The sequence below is a fragment of the Larimichthys crocea genome, chromosome XVIII (assembly GCF_000972845.2).
Source record: "Larimichthys crocea isolate SSNF chromosome XVIII, L_crocea_2.0, whole genome shotgun sequence".
Lineage (NCBI taxonomy): Eukaryota > Metazoa > Chordata > Actinopteri > Sciaenidae > Larimichthys > Larimichthys crocea.
The window spans coordinates 838,164-853,369 of record NC_040028.1 but is presented as its reverse complement, the minus strand read 5'-3'; the positions used below and the strand labels follow the sequence as shown (position 1 = coordinate 853,369).

Sequence of the window (15,206 nt, the reverse complement as noted above, 5' to 3'; positions counted from 1 at the left end):
CCGCAGGAGCCAATGTTCAGCAGCGATCTGTCCACTTGCTTCTGCATCTCTTTTTGAAGCAGGGAAAACGCTTTCCAATTAACATTAGGGCCGTCCATGGACAGCTGGATGAGGTTCTTCACACCTGTCTCGGCCAGCGCGTTGCTAATTTTCTCAACAAGATCGATTGCAGTGGAATGCCCCAGGAATTCCGAGCCGATGTATTTTGTCTTCACCTCTGCTCCGTCCCATAACCTTACGTGCAAATCCATTTGTTTAGACTGCAAATGGTGGTTTAAGCTCTCGTCGAACAACATGACATACGTCGTTTGGCTCGACACCTCTGACAGTAGCAGCTTTTTGAAATGAGGAGCAATCCCAAATGTACACATGTACGCACACTTTCTCTCTCCACAGGCGAATCTCTTCGCAATCTCGCTATCTGGGAACATTGCGCCGAAAAGCTTGCTTGTGTCTTCGGACGATTTAAACGAGTAGTGTGAATTCATTACTTTCAGCGCCCACAATATTTCAGCTTTCAGGACTTCGTTTTTTGAATCAGAACTGATTGTCGATTGCTTTGTTGCTGCTGACAAGACGACGCTACTGGTAGATGGCCTCTCTGTTGTGACCGTGGTCATGAAGTCAGTTATTGCTAATCTGTTCGTAGCTGAGGCTAGCACCTGGTGTTTCTTGCCTTTTAGGTGGCTAACAAGTGCTGCCTCGCCCATATTAGACACATCAAAACTTTTCATGCAAAACTTGCACCGGGCACGTCCTTGGTCGCCATCCCTTGCCAGCCACTGTTGGTAGCTTTCTTTTGAAAGCCACGCACTATTAAAGCTACACTTTCCCGGCATACTAAATCATGTCACGCCATCATCCAGCCGTTGCAGCACTAGCGCGCCGAGCAGGGTTGCCAGATATTACTGAAGATTTCCAGCCCTCAAAATGTTCAAGATCCGCCTGGCGGAAACTAGGGAAACTACCCAATCTGGCAACACAGGGTTTGGCAGTCAACGGGCATATGCGGACTGCATTTGAGACATTTAAAAGTCAACTCGTGGCAATTTAGTTAACATTTCGTTACCGGGCACATTAAATCAGATAATCGGCGAAACATTAAATTAATTTCCATGACTTTTCCAAAACTTTCGGGCAAAATACTTTTTTCCATAACTTTTCCAGGGCCTGGAAATTTAATTTTAAAATTCCAAAACTTTTCCAGGTTTTTCATGACCGTACGAACCCTGTGTCTAACTTCACTGTAAATATAGTGGCAGCATTGTGTCTGATAACTCATTGTTTGCAGTAGTGATGCACGATGTGAAAAATTTCAACTGATATCCGATAATTTCCTGCTTCTCATGGCCAATACCAATAACCGATAACTTCATATTTCAACCCGAAAGTCCCTCATACGGGGGGCAGCGTGAAATACATGCACAATACAGCAATACAGACGATTAGTGTCTGCTAGGAAGCACCAATCCTGACATGTAGCATACCAAGATGACGGGGAGAAATTCAGCTAAAAGCTCTACCAAGCATTGCTACCCAAACAAAACACAGTTCAATCCCCAAGCAATTATCTGGGCATGTAACAAAAACACGAAAACAGCGCATGACAACTTTAGTGCTTCTGCTAATTTCACCAGTTCAACCAAACCACACAAACGTCACGTGAAAGCAGAGACTCTGCTGATTACAAAGATATGTGTCTCATCACTGTGCGATGAAAACTCTGTGAGCAGGCCCCCAAAGAGTAGCAAAAAAATCCACAAAACTACACAGTATGTCTGATCTTTGCTGTTTTGTGTCAAAAGTTCTATTCCAGCGTGGAGAAACGCTGCTAATGTCTCCTGCTATGTCTCTGCTAATGTCTCCTGCTATGTCTCCTGTTAATGGTCTCCTGTTAATGTCTCCTGTTAATGTCTCCTGCTATGTCTCTGCTTTAGTTTGAATCAGTCATGAAGCTCCTGGTTGTTACATAAAGACAAAGAGGCTTTGACAGTGAAGTGTGACCTCTTGGTGCGATATACTACCTTTGGGTTTACTTCATTCTGGATCGTCATTGGTGGGTCAAAAGTGAATGTGGGCGGTACTAATCGATTCTCCTGACTCTGATTGGTCGACAGGTGTCAATCATCTACACTGTGTTATTTTAACCTTAGCAGCACCGCTAGCTGCTACCGGGTCCTGCCAATAAGGTGCGATAGCCCCAAAACGCAGCGCATTTTTTGGGGCTACTCGGCCTGCAAACAATTTCCACAATTTCATTAATTTATCGGATCTTTTTATCGGTTAAAATGAACTATCGGGTCGATAAAAAATAACGTAATTTCTCTCCATATCGGCCGATATTTAATCAGTTCAATAAATATCGTGCATCCCTAGTTTGCAGTAGGGATGCACCGATCCGCTTTTTTCAACTCCGATACGATACCGATATCTGAGATTTAATATCGGCCGATACCGATCCAATACAGAAAAACAGCACAGAATTACGGTAACAAACGGTATGTCTCACTGTGTGGAAAAGACTGGGATTATTCTTTTGTGCAAGGCAACATCTTTCCTGTTTTTTAATAACAAATAAACATAGAAATGTACTGATTTATTTATTTAATAACTGTGCATCAGTACAACAATCTTAAAAAAAAACCAATAGCTTCACAAGCTTGCCTGCACACTATTAAGTAGACATTTCACCTCTTTCCTTTATCTCCTTCAAAGTTAGCTGCTTCATACTGCCTCTGTTTTGTTTACTCAGTTCAATGAACTCTGCGTGTTCTCTGGCGTGAAATTTCTGTAGGTGTTTTCATTTGGTTGTGTTATAACTTGAAGTTATAACTCCTAGTTATAGCTCCTCGGAACATTGACTGTGCAGGTATTGCAAGTAGCCGTCGAGTTTGTTGGCTGAGGTAGTGTGAAAATTTCCAGATAGCCGATCCTTTCACTCGTGCGTGTTGTGTATGACGTCACTCATAGCACACGGCATAGAATTAGACTGAATAGATCGGCCGATATGGATCAGCCCATTGTCACCGATACCCAATCTAGAATCTTCTTCAATATGGGGACCAATACGATACCAATATCAGAGCCACCTCTCAGGACCGCCCACAAAATCCTGGACTGAAAACTGGTGAAAAACAGTTTGAACCTCTAACGCCACATTTCAGTAATATTGTTCAAAGTTTTTTTTTTACATGTTTTCAGCAACTATTTTCAACATATTTAATGTATTTTGGAAGAAATTTCAGAATTGTCATCATTTAAACAAGTTAAAATATGGGGAAATTAGCTATAGAGACCAAAACGGTTAAAGACCACGAACCAGGCTGTAAATATGTTTATTTCTGCTAAATTGGACATTTTAATATGGAGACTGACTAATTTCTGTAGCCATCCTCAAGTGGCCGCTCGAGAGATTACAGTTTTTAGCACTGCTGCATTGGCTTCATACATCACATAATGGCATCACCTGTGAGTGCCTTCCTTTTTAAGATGCCAGGCTTTAGCATTTTGTAATATTCACAGAAATAAACACTGTGCAGCTCACAGCTGAAGTGCATTTGATATCCAGTCTGACACTTGTGGTATATGTCGTTTCCTACCCTCTGGGCTGCTGGTTTTTAATGGTCCCACATTTTTACAAGATCCATATACCATCTTGACAACTGTGGGCGTATAATTTATTTTCCCCACAAAGCTTTGACTGACAAGTTTATAGCCAATCACACACAAGAGGTGTCCATGTGCAGCATGTGGTCTGTAGATAGCACCGATATGAGCATGAAGGGATGCAGCACATGGAACCACTGTGACAGCTCAAACCTGTGGATTTTTTTTTAGCTGGAGAAAAGAAGCGCCTCAGGTGTCAAACAAGGAAATTCAGCAAAGCAAACAGTGTTGAGTAAAATCCAGCAGGCAGTCTCTGAAATGTGCACTGCATGGGAACACTGAATCCAAACCCAGCAGCCCACCGCTCTGCAATTAATCCCTCAAGTATGTTTGACTTTCCTCTCTGCTATGTGCTGCTTGGATTATGAAAAGACAACTACCAGCCACTTTTAGTTTGGCTGAGCGTCACTCACTACATTCTGACTACTGCTTATATTGTTCAGGAGGAGGGTGATGCATGAGATAAAACAGGAAGCTCGTAAAATTCCTGGCAATTCCTCACAGAACAAAAAATAAATAAATAAATAAATCACCAAATGTTGACTGTGAAACGGTTTTGTCATACAACATAGCCTACATGCACACACGCTGGGACATGCACATGCTGACCTCATTTTATGCTTCATATATTTTCAATGTTTGTCATTAGTCTGTCTGTCCTGTGCCCGTATGAAACCACTGTGACAAACATACGTTAACATTAACATAAAAGCCCTTCATGAAGAAAGTCAGCCTGAATAAGAGATAGATAGATAGACAGAGAGAGAGAGAGAGGATGACGTGAAGCAAAGGGCTGCATGCTGGAATCAACCCAGACACTGCTGTAATGGCTCGAAACCCAAAACCTCACTGGGCACATCAAACTTTGCTCAGATTTGGTCATTTTCCTGGTTTATGTTCTTCTAAATATGCTTCTACGTGTGTAAATATGCTACGTAGTTCATTTGTTTTGCTGTTGTCTGTTTTAACAACCAGCAGTTTGCACAGGGTATTTTATTTTGAAAATCCATTCTCTATGCTGTTTCTGTGTCTGGCTTCCTGTCAGCTCGAGCTGCTCTGTGGAAATTGACGCGGGCTGCTCATGGCGTCCATCAAAAATAGAACAGCCGTGTATTTCAGGCGGAGCCAAGTGGAGGCCCACTACAGGCTGAAATATGTGCCACCAGAATCTGAATTTAAATCATTTACATTTGAATTTGAATTGCTTAACTTGAATATTTGCATTAAAAAAATGAATTTGAATCACATCATTTGAATTTGTATTGTTCAGTTTAAATCACTGCATTGAAAAACTGAATTGTAATTTATTAATTTGGAACTGAACATTTTCTGTGACAAACACCCGGGTAGTTGAGGCAGAGCAATCGAGCACAGATACACAGGACGCCTCTTCGGCCAATCAGCACCTACGTGTGTGTGTGTGTGTGTGTGTGTGTGTGTGTGTGTGTGTGTGTGTCTGCCCTGCCACGGCAACTGCTGCTGTTATGGGCATTTGTTTCCTGTGTATCTGCGCTCGATTGCTCTGCCTCAACTACCCAGATGTTTGTCACAGAAAATTGAAATTGAATTGTGAGAACTGAATTTGAATTGAACAATACAAATTCAAATTATGTGATCAGTTAACTAAACTCCAAACATGCCTTAAGGATATAAAAAGTTGGATGACCTACAATTGGAAAAAAAAAAACTGAAGTTCTTGTAATTGGACCCAAACACCTCAGAAACTCTCTTTCTAGAGACTTAGTTACTTTGATGGGATCACCCTGGCCTCCAGCCCACTGTAAAGAGTCTTGAGTGGTTTTTGATCAAGATTTGTCCTTTAACATTCCACATAAAACTATTTCGAGGACTGCATTCTTTCCACTTCAACAATCGCTAAATCAGACGCATTGTCTCCGGCGGATGCAGAAAAACTAGTCCACACATTTGTTCTTAAGGCTGGACTATTGTAACTCGTTTGTTATCAGACGCTCGCAATAAGTCTCTTAGGACTTTGCAGTTAATTCAGAATGCTGCTGCACGTGTTTCTGACAGAACCAAGATCAGAGATCACATCTCTCCCATTTTGGCTTCCTTGCAATTGGCTACCTATTAAATCTAGAATAGAATTTAAAATTCTTCTCCTTACTTACAAAGCTCTTCATGGTCAGGCACCATCTATCTAAAAGAGCTCATAGTACCTACTACCCACCTCTAGACACACTGCGGCTCTCAGGGACGCTGGGTTCCTTGTGGTTCCTATAGTTCCAAATAGATTGGGAGCCAGAGCGTTTCAGCTACTCAGGCTCCTCTTCCTTTCTGGGTTTTTGGGTCTTACTAACTAAACTTCTTCCATTCTTCCCCTGTTCCTCTCGTCCAGCAGGTTTCTCTGTCTCTGTCATTATTGTTACATAATCTCCATTACAGTTTATAGTTAGTTGATGATTTGCTGCTGCTGTGCATCTGTGCCTCTCTATCTCTATCACAGGTTCCACGCTACGGTAATCATTTTATCATTCATTTGTGTTTCATTATCATTTTAGCATTCATTGTAATTCATTGTCATTTTATCAGTCATTGTAATTGTACAATGTTTTGTGTTGATTTGTCCTGTACACGTGACATCCATTGCACGTCTGGTCCGTCCTGGGAGAGGGAATCCCTCCTCTGTGGCTCTTCCTGAGTTTCTTCTCCACATTTTTTTCCCTGTTAAAGGTTTTTTGTGGGCAAGTTTTTTCCTCACTGAACCGAGGGTCTAAGGACAGAGGGTGTCACTCTCCTGTACAGATTGTAAACCCTCCGAGGCAAATGTACTTGGTGAATATGCAAATAAATTTGATCTGGGTTTGATTTGATTTGACGTCACCTGGATGGGACAGAGATGTGAGAGTCCAATGCAGCATACACTATTTTAAGGTTATATGTTGAACTGTCTGCACTGATGAAATTGTGACTCACTGTATCTGTGCTCATTTAGGCTCTAACGTGTAACCTTCGTCGAGAGCTGATATGCTGGGGTGACAGTGTTTAAACTCCGCATGGCAAGGGGCCCGAGGACTGCCCCTACCTGTGGGGCCCCATGAGAAATACACAGAAATCACAGCCCAAATATTTCCATGGAGTCAGACTGGACAACTGCCACTCTACACCATTTACATGTAGCTGAGGGTAATTGTCATAATTATATCTGTGTGCTTAAATACACTGAGCAACCAGAGAAAGTGTTTGGCAATATAATCCATATAATAAATGCCACCTTCGTTAAAACTTCAATTCATTAATAATTGCTCATACGTTTTAAAAAGGTTGTTAATTACGTCATTATTGACACAACAGTGATGGGTCAGACCAAGGCACTTGCGAAGTGGCTTTGTATATGAATACCAACACAGTTTCAATCGAATGCAGGCCTATGCACAATGTAACAATGTGAACCCTTAAAAGGGTCCATAAAGCGGTGTCAACACACTCCAGTTTCAGGAACATTGAACTCTGGGGTTGTAAGTTTATGTAGACTGGTTGTTCCATCATGCAGGTATTTCTGTTCTGTTTTTCTGTGTAACAAGAATAGAAGGTGAAGATACACATTGTTAATAACCAACTCACATGGTAAATGTACTGGGCAACTCGTTAAGTTGGATGTAACATTGTGAGATTTCTTACACCTCATGGGTGTAACATGTTAAAGAGCTTTCTGGAATAAAAAAGACACTGTTTGCCTCACTATGGCCACATTCTTGGACAGACCTACAGGAAACAGTACGTGCAGCAAACTGACAGACATGCCATGCCAAGAGTAAACTCAGGCATAAGCACAGAGAGGACACGGGCTGGAGTCCATATTTAGGGTTAATGTGAGAAGAAATAGTCAATAACTAAATAGTGTGAAAAGAAAATGTAATTTTCATTGCAAGCCTGGTCTTATGTCTTTATGTGTGTAAAGCATACTGTACCTAACCTACCTAAACCGCAGACTCCTTTTCTCCCGTCTGTAACACTCATGTATTGTCCTTGTCCAGGCCATGTTAGATGCAGCCAGGGTCGGTCAGACACAATCTGTATGTGATAGCTGAACTGTTTCAGGCAGCGAGCTCATTGACAATGGTTTGTTAACCGGCTGGGAATTAGCAGTCTATATAAGAAGGTACATCTCTTGTGCATGAACTAACTTTGTGTTTTTGTTTCTTTCTTCTCCTTTCATTGCATTCCTTCTTTTATTCTTCTTCTCATACAAATATCCCCCTCGTTACTCTCATTCTCTGTTTCATGGACTGTATGACGCATGTTTGGTTACTTTTGAGGCCTGTTATCACTAACTGGCTGTATCATCTTTACATGAACTCCCTCCTCCTCCTTCTCTATCTATTTCCCATCTTCCTCTTTCCCCCCTCATCCATCATGACCTCTTGTCCTGTCTGCATTGGGTTTGGGTGTGTGTGCCTTGCTGTGGTTAACCAGTTCATGCTGGACGTGGCCAGAACACTTGGTCCTAACCTGTATGTGGTGGCTGAACTGTTCACCGGCAGCGAGGAGATGGATAATATCGTTGCAACCAAGCTAGGGATCACATCGCTCATACGAGGTAACACTCATGTTCATGTTCAAAATGCACACACCTACATACAAGAAGTTCTAGGACACTGTTTATTATTTTGGATTGTTATGGTTGTTGTTGTTTTGTTATTATACATATATTATTATTACTTTATTAACTATTATCAACTATTGTTGTTGTAGTTATACCATTTAGTTAGCATTTTAGCATTACTTTCACAGAAATACATTTCACTATAGTTGTTCTTTTAGAGTTATATGAGACAAATAAGTGGAATTGAATTTGAATATACATACATTCACAAGGTAGGTATTTATGTGCTTGTGCATGTCTACTCATCTACAATTGCATGATTTTTCACAGTGTGTACATCACAGAGAAGGCACACATAATCACACAGCAGTAACTGACACAAATACATGAAGTACAACAGCACACACAACAGTAAAGCAGAACACAGTGACTCCCTAAGAAATGCAGGTTATAAATGTTGTGGAGAAGGTGCTAAAGTCAAGGTCAATGGTGAGGTCAGGTGTGAAGAAAGTGTTCAGGAGCCCTGATGTCTTATAGATACTTATTAGATACATTTTCAAATTACATCAGAAGAGCGCCTGAGTTGGTCTCACATTCTACCCAACTCATCCTAATGGATAGACTTTAAATATACAGGATAAAACACCACAAATACTACACGCCCCAAATGAGACAAAGAGAATGCTTTAATACCAAGAAGTGTCATTGTCAATTGCATATTCTAGTCCTGGAGAACACAGATGTCTGTTTTACGTCAATTGGAACATGCAGTGGCAGCTATCTATTATGTCTAGGAAGGCAGCAACAGGTCTCTTCAAGCCTCACCCGGCCACCACAGTGTTGAGATAGACGGGCACCTACTGTTCCCAACCAAAGCCAAATAACTAACAATAAATAGTAATAATAATGAAATGATTGGAAACTCACTCAGTGTTACTTTCCACTACGTGTCCATCAGGAAACTCTGTAAATCACCTCAGTACCATGTTCTGTCATAAACAGCCTCAATAACATTTAATGACATCTTTATAGTCAGTCCAAACAGTGCTGCTGAGTCGAGGTGAAGGAAATATTTCATAACACAGTTAACAGTACAGGCAGACCAGGTCAAAAACAAGCAGCACCTCTGTGGGCGTGAATGAAGCCTATACCAAAGTGCTAAAAACAACTGCAGTCCACTTTAGGCTGGCTCCAGAAGTGAGTCAGTCCTCATAAGTCCCCATGTCCAAATGTCCAACTCACAGCAGAAATAAACATGTTTACAGCCTGGTACAAAAAAACAGTTTTGTCTCTGTAGCTAATTTTCCCCGTTCAGGACAACTGTACTGAGGGTGAATTATATACAACTCACCGTTCACATATATTAAGGCTTAAAGTTTATGCAGGATTAAGAGCATGGACGCGTGACTAACAGGTGGATGCTGTTACAGATGGCTTGTTTGAGCAACCAGGTGTCATTATATACGGATATCTATATACTGCCTTGTCAAACCAACAACATATAATAGTTTAATATAATGTTAACACTAAAGCGTGAATAGTTTCTTTAAGTTTGATAATTAGACCTGCTATGGCATGTTTATGACATTTGACATGTTTATGGCAGATTATTGTTGGTCACTTTTAATCTGTGGTTAATGTCAAGTTGCATAATAAGCTTTGTCATGTATAATCGACTATATATCAAATAGTGTTAACTTACATTAAACTGACATAATTGACACGAATGACACTGAAAAAGTTGTGTAAAGACTCATAAAGACTCCTTTATGTTCATGACAGGTGTAATGTATGCACACTATGAGCAAAAAGACTGCTGTGACCTCAAACCAGTCCTCCAATCATTCAGTGAGTCCTGTGACCTGTAGGGAAGCATCTCATCATAACTTTCTTTCCTTAGTTTGTCACATGTCCTGTAATCTTGATACAGTTCCCAAATACAAATACAGGCCTACACAGTGGAGCAGAATAAGTTTGGTTTGGCCCCCAATATAATCCTACACTATTATATCATACGCAGTATTTACTGCAGCTTGTGCTGTCCAGCAGCTCTCAGAGGCAGAACACCTGCATGGCCAGATTGGAATGTGGCCCAGCTGGAATGTGTGAACCCACAGTGCGCAGCGGTACTGATTGTGTTGTTGATAACTGCCCCCTCTCTCACAACGTCTCCTGTTCACAGAGGCCATGTCAGCTGGCGACAGCCATGAAGAAGGCAGATTGGCTAACCGTATGGAGGCGAGCCAGTCGGAGCTTTTGTTCAGCCAAGTGCTCCGTCCACTGATGCCCTCATCGCCCATGCCATGTGCCCTGGATGTAACCCACGACAACGAGTGTCCCTACAGGTGGATCTCTTTTATGGTCAAGTTAGGGTGCTGTTCATAGACTAAGATGCTGTAACATTTCTGTTAGATATGTATAATCTTTGAATTTTACCTAAAAAAACAGCAACTGTATGTTGTTGGCTTTTACCATCTAATTCAATTCACACACTTCTCGTGATTATAAAAATACCACCTACTGAAGTCCTCATGCTTTTGCTGTTTTACCTGCTTACAGAAGTACAAATACTGGACCAAATTTGACCAATAGGTTAAACTAGCCACATGTCAGCTCATGCTGCTGCCTCTCTTTGTCAAACAGCTTGCGTTCAGCACTGGACTCCCTCCCCCTCTGCTATAGATCTCTATGGCCTGCTGTGCGACGGGATCCACCAGAGGATACGATGAATTATGCCTCATCAGGTTATTTACACTTAACTTTAACTCATAGGTTTTGGATTTTTTCACGGCATTATTTAAACCTCATTCTAGGATTTTCTGCTCACTGAAATGTATTGTCTCCAAAACTGAAATGTATTGAACTGAATTAATAACACTTATGTACACTTCCCCCTTATATACTTTTACATGGAAATATGACAAATGAGTAAGGTTATAATTTAAAACGATATACATTATATAGTTATGTGGTGTGTGGGCGGGTGTGTGTAGATCTCTGTGGTGAAGGAGAGCGTTTTTACCCCAAGTGGAACCCCTCAGCAGCCCCAACGTCCACTGCTGAGGTTGGATTCCAGAGTGGCAGTGTAGCTGGGAAACTGGCACTCAACAAGCTGCACCAGGAACTGGCTGCCCAGGGATCCATACAGGTAGCATGATGTAGTTTGTGCATGTGGGTGTGGTGAGCTCACACTAAAAGTAGTTTGATCTCACCTTCTGTTTTCTAAAAGATGCGTTCTCAGTGAACAGTTGTCCAAGTCTAATCTCAACAATGGTCTTCCCCTCTCCAGGTGGATGTAACCAAGTCCGATGCAGATATTGTTTGCAGTTTACTCGCCACTGTCCCAGCAACACACCCAGTCTGTGGTTTTCAGTGTGCCGCACAGCCTTCTGGAACCCCAAAACCCATCAGTACGGCACCAACGTCCCACCATGTTCATACCCTGGTATTGTGGCTTTCTTTGTAGGATTCTTTTTCACACTATATGAAGAGTATGTCAAAGAACCGGGGCTTCTACTGCTGAAATTTCTGTCTGTCTCTCTGTTTCAAGGGAAGATAGAGGAAGTGATACTAGAGGCAAGGACAGTGGAAAGGAATGCTGGGAGTTATACGCAGGATGACAAGTACATCAACGGCATGCCAGAATCACTGTGGAAATCAAAGAACATATACCAGTAAATATTGAACATTACACAAGTTTCTCTGTATGAATGGAATAGTTATCATTCTTATTTAAATAGTTATTCATACATATAATAACGTGATCAAAATATGTATATGTAGTTAAGGGGAGTACGTTGGTGAAGCAAGCTGGAGTGACGTCTAAAGGTCGATCAGAGTTTGTGCAGGAAATCACCTTCAGAAGCTGACGCCTGGCAGTGTTTATCGCCTTCAGGTAATCCGCACACACACACACACACAACACACACACACACACACAGACAGCACAGACCTTCAGCACAACTATCAAACCTACAATTTACATCATCATTTAATGGTAATGTCCATGGTTGCTTAAAGCTAATTTTATTAGCAGCACACATTTTTGTCATTTGTTAGTCACAAAGTTTTCTCTCACTCTCTCCACTCTCTCTCCTTCTCACAGGTTAGTTGAGACCCAAGGCCCAGAGGTTGGTGGGGGTGCTGAGGTATTATTTGTCCCAGTTCAGCCCAAAGTACAGGAGAGGCAGTGTGGCAGAGGAAACTCACCAGATGGCACGCAGAACCCCCTGGCACAGTGAGTAATACACTCACCCCTGCCCTGATGAGACATTACGTTTTGTTTACGTTGGTCACAATAAAGATATAAAGTTGTTAATTTGTGATTTACCTGTAGAGAATTCCACCATCCCTCAAAAATGAAATTACTCCGAACAGTTTAGTCAACTATAGGGGGTAGACACGACTTTAAACATCACATTAGGTTTAAGTGTCGTAAGTTTTACTGCATATGAAGTAATCTGTATAAAGCCTTCTCTCGGTATTTCAAAAGCCTTCCTCCAAGCATCCTCCTGTTTTGTTTTTTCCCATCTTGAGTCCCATCTAAAAAATCCAAATCCACCTGCAAATGTCAGCAGAGTTTGACTGAAGAGTTTCCTTCTGCTGTGTAAATGGACATGTGTTGACATGTATGAAAACTTAGTTTGGTCATCTGATGACACCTGCAGCTCTGGGTTTATGTGTAGTACTGGAGTGACAAAGACAAACAGACGATGTAAACACTCTCCTCTGGTGAAACAAGGCCTCTGTAGCCCTCCTCGTCTCTGCTCGAGGCAATCTCTGGTCTAGTATCGATTTTTTTTATTTATTTTTATTTTTTTATTAAACTGTCCATCATGAGCCTGACAATGTTTATCGGAACCTGTTAGGAAGAAAGAAGAAGAATTGCAGGTAAATGTTTTCTAAAAAAAGAAATAAGACACCTATACACAGGCAGTTGGTAAAAACGTAAACAACCTGGAGATTGGGTTACACAGGTGAGCTGTTTCAGTTCCACATTTGGTAAAACAAAGTAATAGTTCTGCAGAGATGGTTCACTAAGTGGCATATAAAGATCATAGAGGCCTTTGTTCTCTGAGCTACATGTCTGTAATATTGGACAACAGAACTGATGTCGACGCTGACGTTAGCGGACCTGAATGTGCTGCTGTTTCCGCTGCACTCAGAAGAACAAGAAGACGGTGGGGGCTGTTACAGTATCCCCCGGGTGGGAAGAACTCTCAAATATGCTGGACTACAAGGTAGTTACATGGCAGAGCAGTTAACATGTGCATGTTTGTAGTTCAGTTAAGCATACCAGTGTCCACTATGGTGGTCATAACGAGCACTAAAATGAGCTAGCTACTCAACATACACACCACACTCACAAGTAATCTTAACCATAATGAGCCTGCCCGACACATTTCAAGCCAAATGACAGCGTTGAGCAGAAACACGTTGGTGTGAGTCCCTGCGATACCACAGGCTTTTTATTTGTACTCAGTGGATCGTGTGGAGTGTTTTTCTCATGTTTGCAGCACACTGGGGTCACACACAGATCCTCTGGACTGTTTGTACAGTACTACTGCTCGACTATAGCTGATGATGCATCTTATATCTTACATGGGGCATGGCAACATTCCATTCATAAAAGCAGCTTGACAGCAGCTAAAGTCTGAACCAAACCTTTTGACAGGCTTGTTGTCTGTTGTTTTTGGTGCTCATATTTGATGTTGCTGACAGGACTGTAAGTGGAGTTGTGGTGTGACTGCAGGTCTGATGTCAGTGTTGGCCGACATCCGTCCCAACAATGACCTGGCCATCCTCTGTGTGCTAACCTCAGACAAGGGGACTGGCTGATCGACTATGTGTCCAATAGACTGATAAACAGAGAGGGACCACTGGCACAGGTGAGGCTTCCACACAGACCCACCTACTTTTCTGTTCTGCTGCACCATCTGAAGGAAGCAAACAGAAGGATGCCAACATTCTTCTGATCTTCATATCATATATATCTAATCTTTCATAGTAACATAAAAGATAACAAATAGTTATACTAGAGTACTTAGTTCAGTTCCAGTTTCAATGTAACATATTGGCAGCCAATGCCATCAGTGTATGAATGTGTGGGAATGGGTGAATGAGATATGTAGTGTAAAAGAGCTTTGAGTGGTCAGAAGGTTAGAAAGGAGATATATATAAGGTACAGTCCATTTACATTGTAGCACGTGTTTCTCTGCAGGTGGGTCAGTGGGTGGCAGCCTGTTTTACCTACTTGAAACACATCCCACGCTACCCTCATCCCTGTTTACGTTGAGCCATCCTGGTGTCCCACCTACACAAGCCCCTGGACGCAACTCTGAAGCTCATGTCAAGGTAGGAAGGACCCTGGAGATCGTGTTGTGTGAGGTCTGAAATTCAAATGTAAAACTAAAATCTGAAGGACTTCTGATTTGTTTAGTTTCATCCAGAATGGCTCCACCTTCGTTCGTCACCTGGCTCTGGGTTCAGTTTCAGATGTGCGGTGTCCCGGGCGCTTCCTCCCTGCCCTCCCGCCACTTTCCACCATCGAGGGCGTTTCCCTACCGCCTCAGCCCAATCACAGGCCAGAAGGAGGCAGTGGCTGTGTGTCTCTGGCTGCAGGTAGCCTAGCAACAAATGTAACAAAAATAACTGACATGAGTGGTGAGGTGAAAGATGAGATTCAGTAGATTACAGTCTACATTTAAATACATGGTAACGTGGCTTCAGGTCTTCCCTCCACGTCTCTCTGGGATTTTCCGTTGCCTGGGGTCGAGATACGTTCATCTCGCTCTCAGAGGACTGATGCTGCTCCTGGAAGAGACATCGGAGGCTCGGTACGTATGTGTGTGGTGTGTGTGTGGTGTGTGTGGGGGGTGTGGGGTGGTGTGTGTGTGTGTGTGTGTGTGTGTGTGTGGGTGGTATTTTAAACTGTGACAACCACAGTGTCTTCAAATGAACTGTTATGTCCATG

The 15,206-nt window shown here is 42.1% G+C and overlaps 1 pseudogene; it reads left to right on the top strand.

Annotated features, from left to right (window-relative positions):
• The window catches only part of LOC113748168 (glycogen debranching enzyme-like), a 21,392-nt pseudogene extending 6,864 nt beyond the window's left edge, over positions 1-14,528 (top strand).
• The last annotated feature ends 678 nt before the right edge of the window (positions 14,529-15,206 follow it).